This window comes from Triturus cristatus, chromosome 5_1 (genome assembly GCF_964204655.1).
Source record: "Triturus cristatus chromosome 5_1, aTriCri1.1, whole genome shotgun sequence".
NCBI classification, from domain to species: Eukaryota; Metazoa; Chordata; class Amphibia; order Caudata; family Salamandridae; genus Triturus; species Triturus cristatus.
In genome coordinates this window covers 564,131,200-564,149,560 of record NC_140587.1, presented here as the reverse complement: position 1 = coordinate 564,149,560, position 18,361 = coordinate 564,131,200, and the positions used below count along the sequence as shown (strand labels likewise).

The following is an 18,361-nucleotide window of genomic DNA, read 5'->3' as shown; positions in this document are numbered from 1 at the left end:
AGGAGCTGTAATGCGTAAAGGAAGCCTGAAGAGTTCCGCCTAAAGCAGAACACTTCTCCTTCAGATCCTTGATGAGGAAACGCCAGGGCAAAAAAGGACAGGGTTGGAAGAACTCTGTTGAAGGGTCAGAGCACCAAGGGCGTTTCAGGAGTTCACAATGGCAAGATGCAGAACGCAATGCATATTATCATTATTTACCGAAAAATAGGTAAGCCAAATTATCCACTTGCTGCACAAAATTACTATTGTGAAGACGGATATGCAGCACAACACCATACTTGCTTGATTCCATGTGTGAGAAAGTTAAACTAAACTACACAGAAAAAAAAACAGTCTTCCATTCTTAGTAGGAAGATATGTCAAGTCGGAAAATCACTGTTAATCGAGTCTAAATGCACAGAAAACAGTGGAGTTATCCAAAATAAAGAGCGTCAAAGATCATGAAAATGTTTCCGCCTCCAAATACAAGTTCCAACTCGAAAGTTATATTCAATTGCTCCTGTGTAAGAAATGGTTGAGGCCAAAGGACATGGAAGGAAATTTACAGCTATCCAATTTGCAAATGAACTGTGACTAAAGGTTATTAGAACGAAATCAGAGTAAAAAACGTGCTTCAACTGAAAACCTTTTGCATGCAATACACGGGGAAATTCTTTAAAAGAGCGAAGTCTTGATTTAGGCCAACGTAAGGATCACTTCACAAACAGGAGCAATATGACATTTCAAAAAATTGAGTTTACCATGCAGATTAAAACAGCAAGTTCAAGAGAGCTGGGGGCACAATCAGTGATGGGGGATAAGAAAGTATAACAGCTTAATCTAGCTCTTAGTTAACTAGCTAAGCGTCAAAAACCATTGTGATCAAGAGCGACCTGTGAAAAACAAATGATTTCGTAGAGTAACGCGGATGGGAAACGCATGCTTCTCCCTGTGCCCACTCCAAACTAGGCAGGCTCATCACAGACTAAACTAATCATGGCATACTAATAGCACCAATTTAAAAGCTACTTGCACTTTGGAGTCCGCATATGAATGGGGGGGTACATTAAAGAAGATCCCGATAGCCACCTGGAATGAAATGCCATTAATTTAGCTAAATAAGCTGCTCCTGCACTGCACAAATGGCCTTAAAAAATCTCAGTAATATTCAAATTAACATTTAGTGGCAGATTCCAGATATAAAGCTGAATGGTGCAGACCACCTGAATAGAAAAGGGATATAGAAATCTGCCACGGTCTAGCTTTCAGTGTGCACATTTTTTAGTTTATGGGAAGTATTTTCCTCTGAGTGAAATAATAGCAGACAGGATTCTACTTTATGCAGAACATCTGCGTTTATTTATTTTTTCTTAAATGCCTACCAACATTAATTCTAACTGTGTATACGGATATCAAAACTGTACTAATATTTTGCTCAAAGAAACAATATAATAGACAATTCAAAAAAATATAGGCGGTCATTTAGAGTGTTGTGGAAGCAAGATATCCTTGGCTAACTTTGGAGTCACTGTCTTACTTGGAGGCAGAGCAACACCTGTGTTTCAGACAGTTGAGCTACGGTCGGCTATGCCGCCATAAAAGTACTGTTGGATTCCTATACGCCAACTGAGCTAGCGGCATTAGGACGTCAGAAGGCCCACCATATTAAGGGTAAGCCTTCCCTTTTGAGCAGGTTTTCCCGCACAGATCTGCAATGAGACACTGGTGGTTGAGGGAAGAAAAAAACAGCAATGATCATCTCTCCCCCTCCGACAGAGTAAACTCCCCGGGTGCCATGAGCACTGGCATTTTGTTTTGTAGAAACAAGCCCCAGATTTCTGTGAAACAAAACCAATGCTGAGTGAACCGCCTTGATGGCATGGAGGTCCACTCGGCGTTACACTATCAACTTAAGTGCTCCTGGCATGTTGGCTGAAGCACTTTCAGCAAAAATTAAACACAAACAGCAGGAAACCTTCAATACGCCAGGCTTCTGCAGCGATGGAAGATGCCTCCATTGCTCCAGCAGCAGGCTAGGCACAAGATAAACAAGCCCCATAATTATTAAAAATAGCAGAGTAATCTAAGTAACAACCTAATTTCACTACGAGGAGAGTTAGAAAGGAGTGTTTAAATAGCACAATATAGAAACAAATCACAAAACTGACAGCAAATCAGGTCACTAGGATGCTCCAATAATTTGTGACTACGAGAAACAGACAAGAATTGGCTGCTAATGCCTACTATGAATGCCTAAAAAACATATCCAAATCAAATACATTACCAGAAAACTAACAAGTGGAAATTATTTTCAAAACTGGTGCTAATGATATTTTTAAGAAAAAAACAAACTGGATAAACTCAGAAAGCCCCGCATACAGGCCATTTTAATAACACGTCTGATTTCAAAAAATGTATACTACACCCCGAATTTCTGCCAAAAAATGCTTTGGAATCTGCAGATGCATAATATAATATACACAAGACATATTGTAACAGATAAGTGACGTTTACTTCGCCTTGATTCTTCCTTCTACACATTCCTTACAGTATGGAGGAGTTCCCTAGCAGTGCCCACAGGAAGATGGAACAAGTAATGAAAATCAAACAAGACAATCACACAACAGCTCTAGCACGCAATGTAGGTTTCCCTCCTTGCCATTTGCCTTACGGCATGGACACGGCACCCAAATAAGCAAGATGCAATGACAGTTGGTAAGACCAGGCTACCCAAGACAAACATCTTGTGCAACATGGAGGGCAGACATTCCAGAGGAGTAGTAAAGAAGGCACTAAGGTTAAGATATGTCAATCATGCCTGTACTATATGACAGAGGCGCGCAGATAGTGATGCTTCCGGAAACTCACTTGATGACAGAAGAAGTCGCTAGACTTAAGCGTAGATGGCGAGGCCAGCTGTTTGCGACAAGCTATTCAGCATATGCCAGAGGGGCCTTTATATGGATAAAATCCGGCACCCCCCTTCCACGCAACACACAAAATCATAGACACATTAGGGTGATATGTATTAGTGAAGGGGAGACAACACTGGGGAGTTTATACGCCCCGAACCAGGATCAAATTCAGTTTCTACGTCATCTTACTAAACCAGTCGGAAATGGCATCATGCGACCTGATCGTGGGGGGTAGGGGGCAGGGTGTTACAATAGTGATTGGCCTGGACATGAATAGATCCACGCCACCTCTAAGGGGTAAAGCAGAAGCCATGACAGCTAGGGGCCTATGGGAGAGGATGCCTGGGTGGGAACTCTTAGATATCTGGAGGATACAACACACACTATGGAGAGAATACTCCTTGTATTTGCCTCTTTATGGCCTAAATACCAGATTAGACATGTTTCTCTGTTCTGGGCAATTAGCATCTACTCTGGCGGGGGCAGAATACTTAGGGTGTTCCATATCGGACGGTAGTCCTCTCCTGATTGGGAGACTGATGTTTCAATTTGGGCCAGAGCTTAAGAAAGAGCGATGAATCGAGAGGACAGAATAACCATAAGGCGTAGATTCCTGGCTGAACCATGGGCCAAAGTAATGAGGGTTCAGGAGCTTCAAGGATTTAGGGAAAACGAGAACCCTGCTGGGGATCCCCTACCCACAGTAGACAGCGATTAATCCCCAGCCACACCTCATCCACCTAGACCACAAGGGGTATGCGACGCAAAGGAATAGAATACACAGATAGCAGAGGTGTCTGCAGGGGACCCTCTCTCCCCCCCCCCCCACGAACCCTGTTCCCTCCCCCCTTAAGGGTGGGTGGGGGATGGGACTTTTCAATAAAATAGGCAAGTAAGGAAGTAAGTGAGCGTGGACCACAGGAAGAACTAGCTGTTATTGGTTTAATTAGTTTATTATAATCAGAAAAGGCTAAATATTAGAGGTTATTAGCAATCACCACATACTCCCCACATAAACCAGTGGTACACCAGGAGCATGCTTAGAGTTTATAAGGCATAACTTATCCCGGAAGGAAGGATTAAGTACTGTATATGGAAGCAAAACACATTTTTGATGTCTCCGTCTTTTGTTCTCCTGCTTTCCTTTCTGTATGTGGAACAGCAATAATGAACAAATAATTAATGCCCATGTTCTGGAACGTGTATGGTAAGATATTCATAAATAAAAAAATGCTAATAAAAACAATATTTAAAAAAAATAAATCATGTCTGTACTATGAGGCTTCCTGGAGAAGGGTGGATCGACAAGAACTTCGGGTTATGCGGTGCAGTCCTTAGGTGACAAGCTGTTTGCCTACGAACTGCCAGGCCCAAGAAGGCATTTTTCCACGCAACAAGAACCAGCTCAAGCAAGGGGTCATTGAGTCACAAGAGAAGGCTGTAGGGTTTTCGTGAGGATGTAAAATTTGAGCACATCAGACTGAAGGGCTAATTCCAGCTCATCTGCTTCTTTTCTCATAACAGCTGTGAACAAGCAAACTTCCTCCGTGAGAGGGATGAAAGGTTAGGAAACTTCTCTCTCCTGACATAGCAATGCCATTGGCGTTTTGAAGGACCAAGTAAAGCGCATCCTTAGAGGGAAGAGTTTATCAGTCTTCTAATTATCTTCCTCATTGCACCAAAATCCAACAACTGGCATAACAAGTGCTTCAAAAGATGAGCCAAAAAGTAATTAAAAGCAAGTGAATATTTGGCTTCTGGATAAAAGAAGCAAGAGGCTGGTCCTCAAAGTACGCTTTGACCTCTTCCACAGTTACCTAGAAGATTTTCCTCCATTTGAGGTCTGAGGCGGAGCAGAGCATGGCTCCGAGAGCAACGCTAGGACAACTCAGAAAGCAGCATCTATGATGAACAAACCAGCATCTTTGCCAGAGGTGACTGTATAGAAGCAGCACAAAGGCCGGAGCCTGTGAAAGACCAGGAGACACCCAAGAGGCGGCGGAGAGATACAAACGACATCGGCGGCTCGCAGCCTGGACCTCCTGCTGCACCTCAGTGTGTCCGGTATGGTGAGGGAGGGCTGGAGATGGCAAAACCAAATGCGGATGAGCAGGATTAAAAGAGGATATTGTACCAGCAAGAAGAGATCTGTAAGAAACGGAGGCTGGACGCTGAGGCTGTGAGGTACGGAGTGGGTGGAGGATCTCGACCTCAAGATGGTGGCCGCGGTCTGGACGAGACCGCGAGCGGGATCGCCCCCGGGAATCTCCTTGAGGAGAAACAACTGTGACACTGCATGCAGCCCCAATACATTATATAAAGATATACCGCAAGGAAAGAGACGGCGGAGGTGACTGGGGGGTCGCCATAGTGAACCGAGAGTTTATACGACTAAAGCAAAACGCTTATAAACAGTATAGTGGGGCTAACAGTGTACAACACACCGCTGATACTGGAGCGACGTGACCACATCGGACATCATCGCAAATTTTCAACTCTGCATATGGTATTGATGTGTGAACCCATGATCGGCTACGGCCGAAAACGAAACCTGGATGACACGCAGACACCGCGTAGTGACACTAACCATGACCCGGGAGAGAACTTGCATTCTTGTTAATCATCAGAAGGACATATAAAATCTAGCAAGGCCTTGAATGCGCAACGTGATCCCACCTTGCATGTCCCTGTCGTCCCCAAAAGACTTAGGCTGCCTGTGCCACTGTATGCAGACATAATGTCCTCTAACTCCCCGATTCTGGCTCACGGCTGAGAAGCCTTTGGCTATAGAACAGGAACACGTCAGCAAAGTCAGTAAGTGCACGAATTGTTGATACTATACTTAACACCAGCGCATAGCTGCCAAGGTTTCAGATTGCCATTTGTGACATTTCCATAATTTCACTGAAATTATGAGTGACATTTCAGTGACTATGAGTGACACTTTCTTGCGAGCAAAAAGCATGCAATGAAGACGAGGGAAACTTCTTAACATCAGAAATTACAGCCATTTGAGCAATAAGAAACTCCAAGAAGATCTTGAAACTGCTGCAGAGCACCAGAAATGGAAGGGCACTAACCCTAGTGCTCCCTCCTGACAGATGAGTGAGAGCCTTCCTGGCAAAATAAAACACCACCACGACCACGGGCGCACCGTAAATCACACCAGATTAAGCCAGCCCTAGCGGTGTGCACTCTTGGGCCCTTGCTGGCTGTCTGGTGACCCTACTGTGCTTCGGAGTGAACGATGAGTGCTATACCTACACAGGATTGAGTTCTGATTCGGATTAAAACCTGGTTGCGCCTGGTGCGCCCAGCTGTGTCTGCAGGGCCTCTGTAAGTCTGATTGCGACATCATGATACGAAACAAGTTAAACTCACCTTTGAGCATGAAAGACTCACCCGGCACAAAGATGATGAAGTGGACACTGATTTTTCTGTCCCTTCTGGTTGATGTCGCCTATCTTCAAAATGGCGCCGGTCAGGCGATTTCAGGTTGACGCCCTGTGTGGTCCACAAAAGGTGAGCAGAGGGGCCGACTGGACATCAGCCATTGTTTTCTTCCTCATCTTGTTTTTCTATGTTTATTGAATGGTTGGGCCCCGGAGGTTTGGGATCGCCATCAGCGTAAATCCTGAGTAAACCCTGGAAATCGAGCCTATCAAACCAAGCTACTTGCTTCACATTGCTAAAATATGATATAATATTATAATATAATTGCTCCCCCACAGACTATTGTTTTTGGATTTTATCTTTTGCTTTTTGAGGTTTGTGTTTGTTTACCTATCTAATTTGCTCCAATTTTACGATGCAATCTGTTTTGCTACCTAATCTGCTCTTGATTTTTAATTCCTCCCTTGTTTATCCTACTCCCCTATTTTATCGTGTTTGTTTACCTATTTAATGTGATCCATATTAGCACTGGAATCTGCTTTTAATATCTTATCTACGCCTGACTGTATTTTCTCGCTTATTTGCCCCCTTGCTTGATTCATCATATCTACTGTGCTTGTTTGACCTTTTCTACCCTACTGAACATCAGTGATGTAATATGTTTTGCTATCGAATCTGCTCCTGATTTTATTCCTCTCTTGCTTAACACTACCTCCTTATCTTGCCCCCGATTTTTCGACCCCACACTCTCCCAGCAGCCCCCCTCTCCTCTCCTACCCCCATCTCCTTTAACTTCCTTCTCTTTACTCTGTCTCACGGTCACCCAACATGCCCCTTCACAGCACTAACCATCCCCCTCAGGACCATACCCTCTCTAAACACGGCCCCAACTCCTGGACCATTCTCTACCCCCCCCTAATCTCTCCAAACACGCAAGGAAAAATTTCAAACAAACTCCTCATCCGCAACCCTGAAACACTCATTGTTGATAACTACCTCAGCCTCACCTTTCCCATTATTACCAACTACATCTTCTACTCCAAACGCCCTTCCAAATGGAGGAGCATCTTCCTCCAACACCTCCCTATCTCTAAATCAACCAATATACCATATGGATTTAAAACAACCACCGCTCCCTCCCCAGCCTTTCATGGTGATATTGATATCTCCATCTTCAAAACAGGTAACATCCTCATACAAGCCTCACCATCCCACCTTTCTATCTTTGAACACCACTTTAGCAATAGGTCTCTCCTCCTTAACCACTCAGCGCCTAACACTCCTCCTCCCCAAACGAACAGAGCCCCTCAAACCTCTTCCCCCCCCCACTCTACATCCACTCTCAACCTCCAAATATTGTCCTCACCATCTCCCTCACTGGACCCCCCTATTGATAACGACTACCCCCATCTCCAATTACCTACTTCTCATCCCCCACTTATCTCCCTCTCTCCCCCTAACCCCCTTAACCCTTACTCCTCTGACCCCTCCTTGAATAACGGTAGCCCTAAACTCCTGTCACCTACTTATCATTCCCTTCCCATGACCCGCCCGCCCCCTGTCCCCCAAACCTCCCTCCCCCAGACCCAACCACTCACTTACCCCACCGTCTTTTCCCCGCAACCACCTATCACAACTCCTCACCCCCCTACTCCTACCAATCCCATACACTCTCTGCTCCTCCCCTTCCTCTCTACCCGCCCCGAGGCTCTACCTACCCAACCCCCCAACCCCACACCTCAACCCCCAATAAACACCCATCTTCCTCACACCCCCTCACCCCAACCCTCAATAATTACAAATGCTTCATGCCCTTTTATCCTCTCTGACCACATCACCTGAAGATGTCTGCCCCTTGTATAACCTAACCCCTCCACTCTCACTTAACAGTTCTGTCAGCCATCACCCCATACCTACTACCCTATCTCCCCCCTCACACAGTAGGCCTCCATCCGCAACTAATCACAACCACTCCCTATCCCCAGACCATTCTCCTCCCACCTCCTACGCCCCATCATTCCTTCCCTGTACCCGGAATACCTCGAGCCTACACAACACTGTACTCGTCCTACCTACTTTAACTTCCGAACCCCTCACTCCTCCCAGCCCGTCACCGCTCACCCTACACCATCTACCACATCTCCCCCTCACACATTAGTCCACTCTCTGCTAATAATTCAGACTACGAACTCCCGATACCTCCCCTCTCCTCAATTGCCCAGATCCTACACAACATTGAATATGACCTATCTAATTTAACTACTGAATTTGCCTGACTCAGAAAAGACTTCTTCGTACACAGCACCAGATCCCTCCCTCACCATAAAACCACCATCCTCCCTCCCTCAAACATCCCAAATAACAAACACAACCTTTGGAGATCACTCCCTCTCCGATGCCGTAAGCATAGACCTCTCCGCACCTCGAACCATCTCTCCCCGTGCGACCTCGCCGACCTTTGTAACTCCTACCTTCCTAATCTGCCAACCACCAACCCTCCACTCCCGTATGCCCCCATCCCTGTTATCATAGGGACAAATAGAACCCCTTCCTCCCCTGCTTCCCCCAGACCACCACCCCAACTTTCGCTGACCCACTCTTGCCCGCCCTCCATACCCAACCCCACACCACAGAAATGCATGCTAGTTAACTGTCGCTCCGCGGTCCTACACGCCACGGAAATCTCGGAAACCATCCTGAGTGAATCCATTGATATTGCATTCCCCACTGAAACATGGCTAAATGACCCACTCAACGAGCATTCTTGACCTTCTCTCCCCCCCGGGATACTCTATTCTTAGAAAAGACAGACCTAACAGAGTTGGGGAGGGCTAGCCATTATCTTCAAAAAGGAACTTCAGATTTCACTTATCTCTAACCCAGGCTACTCCTCATGCGAATACCTGGAAGCAGAACTGTTAACTCAAAACTCCCTCCCAATTCGTCTACACAACATCTATCTCCCCCCCCCCCCCCCCCCGGACCACCACAGCCCTACATTGAGAACTTATCTGATCTACTGGCGCAATCAGCATTATCCAACTCAAAAAATCTCTTTCTTGGGGATCTCAACCTCCATTGAAATGATACCACTGACCCCACCATCTCCCTCCTCACTACACTTCTTTAAATCAACAAACTCAAACAACTCTGCCAATCTCAAACTCACACTAAAGGATCCATACTTGACGTCATTCTGTCCAATGATGATCTGACCTCCGTTACCAATATCATCCCCACTGACTGGTCCGACCATCACCTTATACTGTTCACCATTGCTACCTCAGCAAACCTAAAACTACCAGACCTAAGAAATTGACCAGAAACCTAAAAGGCATCCCCCCAGGTATTCTACAATCGAAACTCCAAGCTCAACTTCTTCTCATTCCCCCCTCCCAAAATGCAAATTAGCTCACTGAACTATTTAACAATACTGTTACAGATATTCTTGACCAACTAGCCCCGCCTAAACTCAAAAACCTAAGAAACACCCCCTCAAACTCTTGGTTTAATACAGAGATAAATAATGAGAGACGGGCACTCAGACTGTCGGAAAGAACCTGGAGACACCATCCCTCACCCTCCCATCTTGCACTTCTCAGACATGCTAGATCCACTTACAAAAAACACAAACCTCAAGGAAAAGGCATCCTTCTTCCGCACTCAACTTGACCGTGCCAAAAACAGACACAGGGAACTCTTCAAAATCCTCCGAAACCAAACTTCCCCCGCACCTCCTAATATGACAGCCCCATCAGACAGATGTGAAGAAATTGCCCACTTCTTATCAGAAATAATTGCCAAGATTGACCAATCCGTCCTTCCCCACACAACTATCCTCCAACTTCCAATCCAATCTTGTCCTCACCTCTAATGCCTACTCCACATCCCCCCTTCCATACGACACTCTCTCTCCTCTGCCCTCTATCCTACCACTCCCCAGCGAGCCTCCTCACCCACACATTTCCATACCCCCCACCACTCCACAGGCCTCTCACCTTCCACATCCCAAGTAACCAACTCCCCTAAATCTCAACCTAACAACAATGCCTCCTTGCTCAACTTTCTCCCCGTCACTGAACTTGAAGTCCTCAATATAATTGGCAATCTAAAACCATCCTCCCACACAAAAGACCCAATACCCTCCAACCTTGTCCCTGCCCTTAAGCACATCATCACCCCATTCTGGACCAAAATCATCAACACCTCTATCTCCACCGGCTGTGTCCCCTCCTCCCTTCAGCTTGGTCAAATCTCGCCCATAATCAAAAACCCCAATGCTGACCCCAATGACCTAAATAATCTCTGCCCCATCACTAACCTCCCCCTTCACTCAAAGGTACTTGAAAAATGTGTCCTACTACAACTAGACAAACACATAGAAAATGTCAACCTTCTCGACCCCTTTCAATCTGGCTTCAGAAAAGGCTGCAGCACCGAAACGGCAATGCTCAATGTCATAGATGACATCCATCAATCACTTGACAATGGCGAGACCTGCCTTCTTATACTTCTTGATCTCTCTGCAGCATTCGATAGTGTCAACCATTCAGCCCTACTTAATGTGCTTAGGACCAGTTTTGGCCTTAATGGCACCGCCTACAAACGGTTCATCTCTTATCTACAACACCGTACTCAGCAAATCAAAATTCAAAACTGTCTCTCTACCCCCCACTCCTGTCTCCCTTGGAGTCCTCCAAGGATCTATTCTCTCTCCCTCCCTCTTTATCCTCTTTATGGAACCCCTCACCCTCATTCTTAACCAAGCAGGCATAAATTACCACCTCTACGCTGATGACACCCAAATCTATTACAAGATTAAAACTCATGCCGACATCTTACACCTGAACAACACCCTTACCAAGATCCAAACCTGGTTCCATTCCAATCATCTCAAACTCAACCCTAACAAAACCGAAATCATTCTCTTCTCCCCCAAAAATAACCCTCTACCCATTCAATCATGGATCCCTCACCTCAATGCACTCAATTGCTCACTCACCCTGTCCAACTCCGTCAAATCTCTTGGCATCACTATCGAGAACACCCTAACCCTTAATGTTCACATCAAAACCTCTGCCAAAGGAGCCCTCTTCACTCTCCGTCACCTCAAGAAAATCAAACCATTCATACCCACCGATGATTTCAAACTCGTAGTTCAGTCGCTTGTTCTGTCACATATTGATTATGGTAGTGCCATCCTCAATGGAATCCCCAAGGTACACCTAGCTCCAATCAAAGCTGTGCTCAACCTTGCTGCCAGGCTCATCACGGACTGCAAACGCTTCGATCATATATCCCCAGCTCTCAAATCTCTTAAATGGCTCCCTATCGAAGGAAGATCTGCCTACAAATCCGCCTGCATTACTCATAAAGTCCTCCACCAAAACACTCTGCATTACCCCTTTCAAAGAAACTCCACTCTGAGGGCTCCACTCGACCTCTGAGAAGCACCAACACCCTACTCCTAATCCCACCTCTGCATAAAAAGAAATCTACACAGTCTCGCTCCTTCTCTGGCAATGTCCCTATTATCTGAAATGCCCTCCAAAAAACCTGCGCTGTAATCCCTCCTATTCTAGTTTCAAAAAAGACCTCAAAACCCACCTCCTCAATTATTATTGGGGTTCCTAACCTGTGTCCTACTCGTGATTTCTTATCTATCATACTATATTTGTTCAGTAATTATCTACCCTGTTCTCCTGTTCACCATTTACCTAATTACTTAAATGTATAGCTCCTGCCCCTGTTTATTTATCTGGTTTTGTATAATGCTCATGTTGTTTGTACTTTGTATATTTCAAATTTCTGTTGCACTACCTTTCATATGCTTTTATACCCTATGTGCCTTATACTAACCTTATCTTGTAAAGCGCTCCGATACCTCTGGGTCTAGCCAGCGCTATAAAAAACCTTCAAAATAAAAATAAATTAATAAACAGTCTAGTGACACAGGAAATGATGGAGCTGCCAGAACCACCAGGTGCCCCTTTCGGAGCTAGAGGGGCCCTACAGGGAGCAGGATTACTCCTGAAAAGGTCCAACATGGCCTGCCGAAAAGACTCCCCTTGAGACGGATAGGTGGATAGGGAAAGAAATTCCATGCAAAGCTTTTTCAAAATAGGGAGAAGCTCTGAAGAAGAACAGTAGTTAAGTGGCATCTGGGAATGGCACGTCAACTCTATGATTAATCCTCAGGGCAAGAGCATTTTATAGAAGAGGGTATGATTTTCCCATGCTGCTTTTTTGATTCCTAAGAGAGGACTCTGGAGGACCACTCTCCACCAAGATAATTACCTGAGGAAGGGCTCATTTAGGAGCCTTGTCAAGAATAATGTGGTCTTCCCCAAACAGCCTTCCAATGCAAGAATCAACCAAAGACAATGGCCAACAAGGGGGTCATTCATAAAACAGAGTCTACTTAGTCCAGGTATTTAGGCGTCTATATTATATGATGCATAATCAAATCTGGTCCATTTCTCTTGCACAATGGGAAATTAAACATCTTAAGAGACTTTACATTTCACAAATGGAATCAGTCCTGAGGGTGGTCTTACGTAGTTAAAACTATAGAGAACGAAACGTCAAGACAGTTCCACTACTCTTCTGTAATGTATTAACCATTAGCACTAATTCTACAGTTCATGTTCTTCGCACTGTTTTTTTAGATTGGAGTTGACATACATTTGTCTCACACGTGATTATTTTAACATGGACAAGCTACACACTGGACATGTGTGTCTGATTGCTTTTCTCTATACCCCTACAAATGCATGTTAATCTGTAATATACATAAATTGACTGCAATTGTTTTATTTTTGTATGCCTGTTATTTATTGTTTTTTTGTTCACTTTGTTACCCATGATTAATTTTGAATATTCAATTCAATTGATTTGTCTATTTGCTTTAAAACAGCTAAACACATGTTTGTGTTCAGGGAAAGAACGTTTTAAATTATGAGGAAGAAACAAATTAATGCTGAAGCAAAAGGTATATACTAGCTATTACTGGCCCTCTACCACCCTACTGTTTTGAACTGTGTGGTAACTGCCAGCATTGCTGGATTTAGTCGGAGCGCTATCATTCGACATGAATGATGGACAGGCAGCATTTGAGTCACTCACAGCAGAACGTCCTCTTACCATTGGATCAACTGTAAACACTAAAATAGTAGAGGAAGAATTTTACTTTGCCCTTAAGTTCGTGTTAGTCTAGTCCTTGCCCTCTAGTACGGCAAAAACTATTTGTGTAACACCACCTTTAAATATGGGTGGTTTTGAAAGCTTCCAAGTATAAATAAGTGAAAGCCTAGTAAAGTCTACTCATTTTTATTTTTGATTCAAAAAATGTTTACTCTCCGTTTATCATCAGACTTTCAAAAGGGTGTCCTTTTTGACAGTCAGCCTATTTTTAAGTTTGTACGATTCAGTCTAAAGAAAATAAGGCAAGGGTTCGTTAGCACATTATTGGAGATTAGCTTTCACAGAAAAATACAAAGGTCCTGTTTTTTAATTTAACTTCCATGACCCACTACTTATGTTGCCCTTCAGCTCCTCGTATCTACGTTATAACTAGAAATGGCAAACGCACAGTGAAATCTCTCAATATTGATGGTACCTTAAAGAATGCCAAAAAAAACAGAATCTTTCCCAAAAGTTCGTTCCAGGTGTTAAAGACAAAACCGATTTTAAACCATTTACGTCGAAACAAAATCACATGGCTTTCCCACAGTAACCCATTCCAGTGGGGTGTGGAAGTTTGTCAAGTACGATCTTAAAGCATAAGCTGCTTTAAACAAGTTGCAGTACAGTGGAGCCACTACATCAGCGAGGGAATCGGGGCGAACGTTGCCAGCCAAGTGAACATTATTTCGAGATGAAATGGATGCCATTTGGATATATAGTCAAGAATGAAGAGACAAAGGGCAAGGGTATATGCATTTCTGGTCTTTGTTGTCATGAAAAACACTCAACTTCTTTCCGACAGAGAGCAGTGATAAATGGGTAGACATGCTACAGCTACTGGGGTGTTATCTCAAGTTTAAGTAAGATCTGACTTGAAAGACACAGAGGTCTCATTAATAATAAATAGATATTCTCATACACATTCTTATGCTTACAGCTTATGGTAAAGGGCTCTCCAAGTCCATGGAGCAAAAGGCGCTGAAAACGGGTAACATACTTTCAGAACGTGCGGAATGAACCAATGGTAAATGTCAAACACTACCACAAGATCTGCAGATTGGTGTCAAATCAGAGGGTACAGCATAGTTCGACACCAACTAAGCTCTGAAACCTTTTGCACTCACCAAATGCCAGCATAGTACTCCTGCATAAGGGCAATGCAATTACAACATACGCACTCCTCCTTTTGCCATATGGACATGAAAAATAGTACAATAGTTTAAGGGGCAGGCAGTAGGAATCAGTAGATGTATTTACATAAAAATAAGCTCCCACTACTATTGATATGGAGACTGCTGGGCTTGACTCAACACACATGGCTCCTTTTACTTTCACAAGAGGTTTTTTTCTGCAGTCACGCAAATCCCATGTTTAGCAAGTTAAGAGTTCTCAAACCAGGAAGGTGAACAAAATAGAATACAAGTGGTGCTTGTTGGAAATTAATGGCAACAACCTGTACCACTTGTCCTATCAACTAAGTAAAATATATGATTCATCAAGTGGTTTGATTTACAATAATGCTAGTAATATTTGATTGGAAAAGACTGAATTGGAAATTTCAGGAAATATTAGCGATGTCATTCAACGTAGTTATTCTACACTTTCACAACCACTGAGTGAAGGGAAACAAAGAGTTCCTATTGAACACAACTCAATGGATAAACCCTGGCACACTTAGGAAACGAGTTGCCATCATTACTAGTAAAACGTTAATCGGCTTTACAAGGAATGTGTGTGACTACAACGAGAGCGATGACTAGTTTCACAATGTTATCTTAGCACAGTGTATGTGAATTGGCAAGTAGAGTAGACACAAAACAAGGATGCAATGTCAGCTCCTGGAAACAAAGGCAGGGGTCTCTATTCAGCTGGGTCTTCATTGGCTGGTATAGTTACTTACCTGTGAAATGTGGGCAGTTATGCTACAGGTGGTGGCAGGAGTTTCACAGGCACCTCACCAGAGTTTGCAGATGGGCACGGCCCTTCACAACTCTGGTGGACATGCCCATATTGTTACTTTTATAGATTCCGCACAATCAACAAACGTACTCAGCACTACACTGAGAGACGGCTCCAGCTCTTCTTCAGACAGTAACCTCGATAGGCTGCATGAGTTGCCTGGGACAACAAACTGCTGGGGCTATGATGAACTTGCACAAAGGGTGTCCGAGAGTCAGGTACTCAGGAAACATGCTACACAGAGGAAATGAGGACAAGGAATCGGCAAAAAGATACACTGTATACCTCTTAGAAGCAGGCAGTTACTTGAACCACCTTTCACGTCAGCCTAGAGGTCACTCCTTCGAGGTAGGGTCACGTGTCAGGAGAAATAACATTCCAGGCAAATGTAGGTTTACAAGGAAGATGTAAATTTAAAAAGAGAAGGCAACGCCATGGAGGATGATGCAGAGGGTGGTGAAGTTGTTGTAGCCGAGTAACCACGTTTACTGGAGTTACTCCACCAACTCCTACACTTAAAAGAATGGCACAAATGTATTCCCATCTAGCGCTGAACTCTGTTAACTCTCTCTCAAGTGCTCACATTTGTATAAGCAAGTGCACAGAGGCAATGGAGAAATACTGATCTGGTGACGTTCGTAAAATGTTATAGAAAAGGAGGAACATACATTAGAACTCATCAGTCCTGACTGTTTTCACTTCCCATTGCCAATTGGTTTTGTCTGAAATAAAATATTTCAAGTCCTGGAACTGTGGTATGTCCAAAAGAAAAAACTACAACACATTGTCATTCTTTATCAAATGCTTAGTTTCTTATTCTAAATGATGCAGACCCTACGGCGTGCCCCTCTCTCGCCCTCATTTGGTTACTATCTTAGCGGCTTGTTTACACCGCGTAATGAAAACCACAGAAGTGCGGCTATTTTCTGCACATTTCAAAGATTGCTCGGGACACTGCCGCCAATGACTTCCCTGTCAGACCGGGAAGACAGACCAACTCACAACAGCACGCCATCACTCTGCAATAGGACGCACAGACCTCAGCAAACAGCCACCGCCGAGAAACCTATCAATGCACAAACAGGGGAGCCCTTCGTGCTCACGGAGTGAGAGCAGAGCAGCTGGGAAAGAGCCCGCGCGCGCACTCCATGCAAACGCACCTCTGCCGTCCTGCACAGCCTCCCCCGGCGGACAGCGACTCCTCAGCAAGAGGCCTCCGGGCACTGCTTCCCATCTTACAACCGGCCATAACAACAAACCCGAAACCGCCTCACACCGCGAGCGTGCACATGCCGCCGGAGGACGTGCGCACACGGAGGCTTATCTTCCCTGTCATCTGCTCCTAATGACAGCTGACAAACCTGCCAGCAAATCCCCTTCCCTCGCTGCTGATCAGACAGACCCCTCGCCTTCCCTCCCTCCTTTAACAGGCAGCACAGCAACCAGGCACTGGAAAATTCTGCCCTGAACCCACCCTCCCCCACCCCACATTTGTGTTTCTGTGCCTGCTCTGAAAAGCAGCAATAGCAGCAGCTCCCTTTACACGGAGATAATAGCCGGCCCTACTGCAAGCCACGTGACCAGAAGCCGACATTATCGATGCTTTATGGTAATAGGCGCTTGAATAGGCCTCTCCCCTGCCCCCACCCCTGCTCGCCGAGGGGAGGGCAGTGGGGCCAGGCAGGGCTGGGAAAAGAGAAGGAAAATCGTGTGCACTTCCCTTTCACTAACTAAAGCCGTGTTCAATCTCTTACTTTACGAGGGTACGTATACAACCGCTCTAATACCTAAATAGAACAAGCATTACAACATGCATCCATTTTTACTTGTCGTTGATCACTTAACACTCGACTAAAAGTCACATTACTCCTCTAGTGAAGAACAGATGTCATACTGCAAAGACAATGCGTGCAAATGGTGTTCGTTACTACTGCGAGCACACCACGCACAATTCAGTCTATTTATAACTACTTGGTACATTCTGCAGCGCCTTTTTATCCCGAGTGCGACTTTTAACTGATACCTTTTTTACGGCTGCAACAATTTCCTAATACACCGACACAACTTTCAAAGATACTATATCTTGTGGATGAACATCTTTCATTTATGCCACATACATGTGAGAAACACCCCCCCACACACACACACACACACACGCGCCAAATAAAAAAATCGTTGTTTGATAACACAAAAAACGGACATTTGTTCTTAGGCACATTTCGCTAGGTAAAATAAGCATTAACACATACAAGACAAATGTATCTTATTAAGTAATGTATATTCAAAGGCGCTCCCCGACACACCTTACCGATCCACGGTCAACGATAACTTGATTTCAATAAAATGGGCACCAACATTATTTATACGCACTTTACCACTTCATTTCCAATAATTTTCTTTTTAACATAACCTTTGCTCACAAGTACTTAGCGGGCAAAACAGACAAACATGCACTACTACGAAGGAATGCATTACTGCTTACTCCTTAATAAACGCAGTGAATAGTAAGACCTGTTACACCTTTCTGTACTTTGTCTTACTATACTGCAGACATTAAATTGAACCCATCAAATAAATGATGCATTGTTTTAATTTCTGAAGTTACAGAATAGAGTATGCACGTTTCGTATTATCAATCAGAGGACACTGGGGAAAAAATACGTGGACTAGTGATGGGACTAGAAAAACCTTATGCCCCAAACTGCGCGCAGTCAAGCTTCTCACACTATTGTACACCTATCCTCATAGCTTTGGTTAGCAGATTAGTGTCGGCACTACTAGTTACAGAGGTACATTTGACACTGGTCATTTAAGATAACTGAATGGCATAGAAATCAGCGCCTTAGAAATGAATGGAAAAGGAGAGGCTAAAGTACCATAATGTCAATGTCAATTACGAAACGAACTAAAAGACCAAGAGCCTAACAAGT

At 44.4% G+C, this 18,361-nt stretch overlaps 1 protein-coding gene across 8 annotated transcripts in view; it reads right to left on the bottom strand.

Moving 5' to 3' along the window:
• The window catches only part of NCOA2 (nuclear receptor coactivator 2), a 1,201,189-nt gene that overhangs the window by 766,349 nt on the left and 416,479 nt on the right, over nt 1-18,361 (bottom strand). Inside the window, exon 1 of one of the 8 annotated variants that reach the window (XM_085605465.1) lies at nt 16,592-16,722. The exons of the other annotated variants lie outside the window; for them this stretch is intronic. The gene's annotated coding sequence lies outside the window, so the exon portion shown is untranslated. Of the gene's footprint in view, nt 1-16,591; nt 16,723-18,361 lie in introns of those variants that run through there. 8 annotated transcript variants of the gene reach the window in all.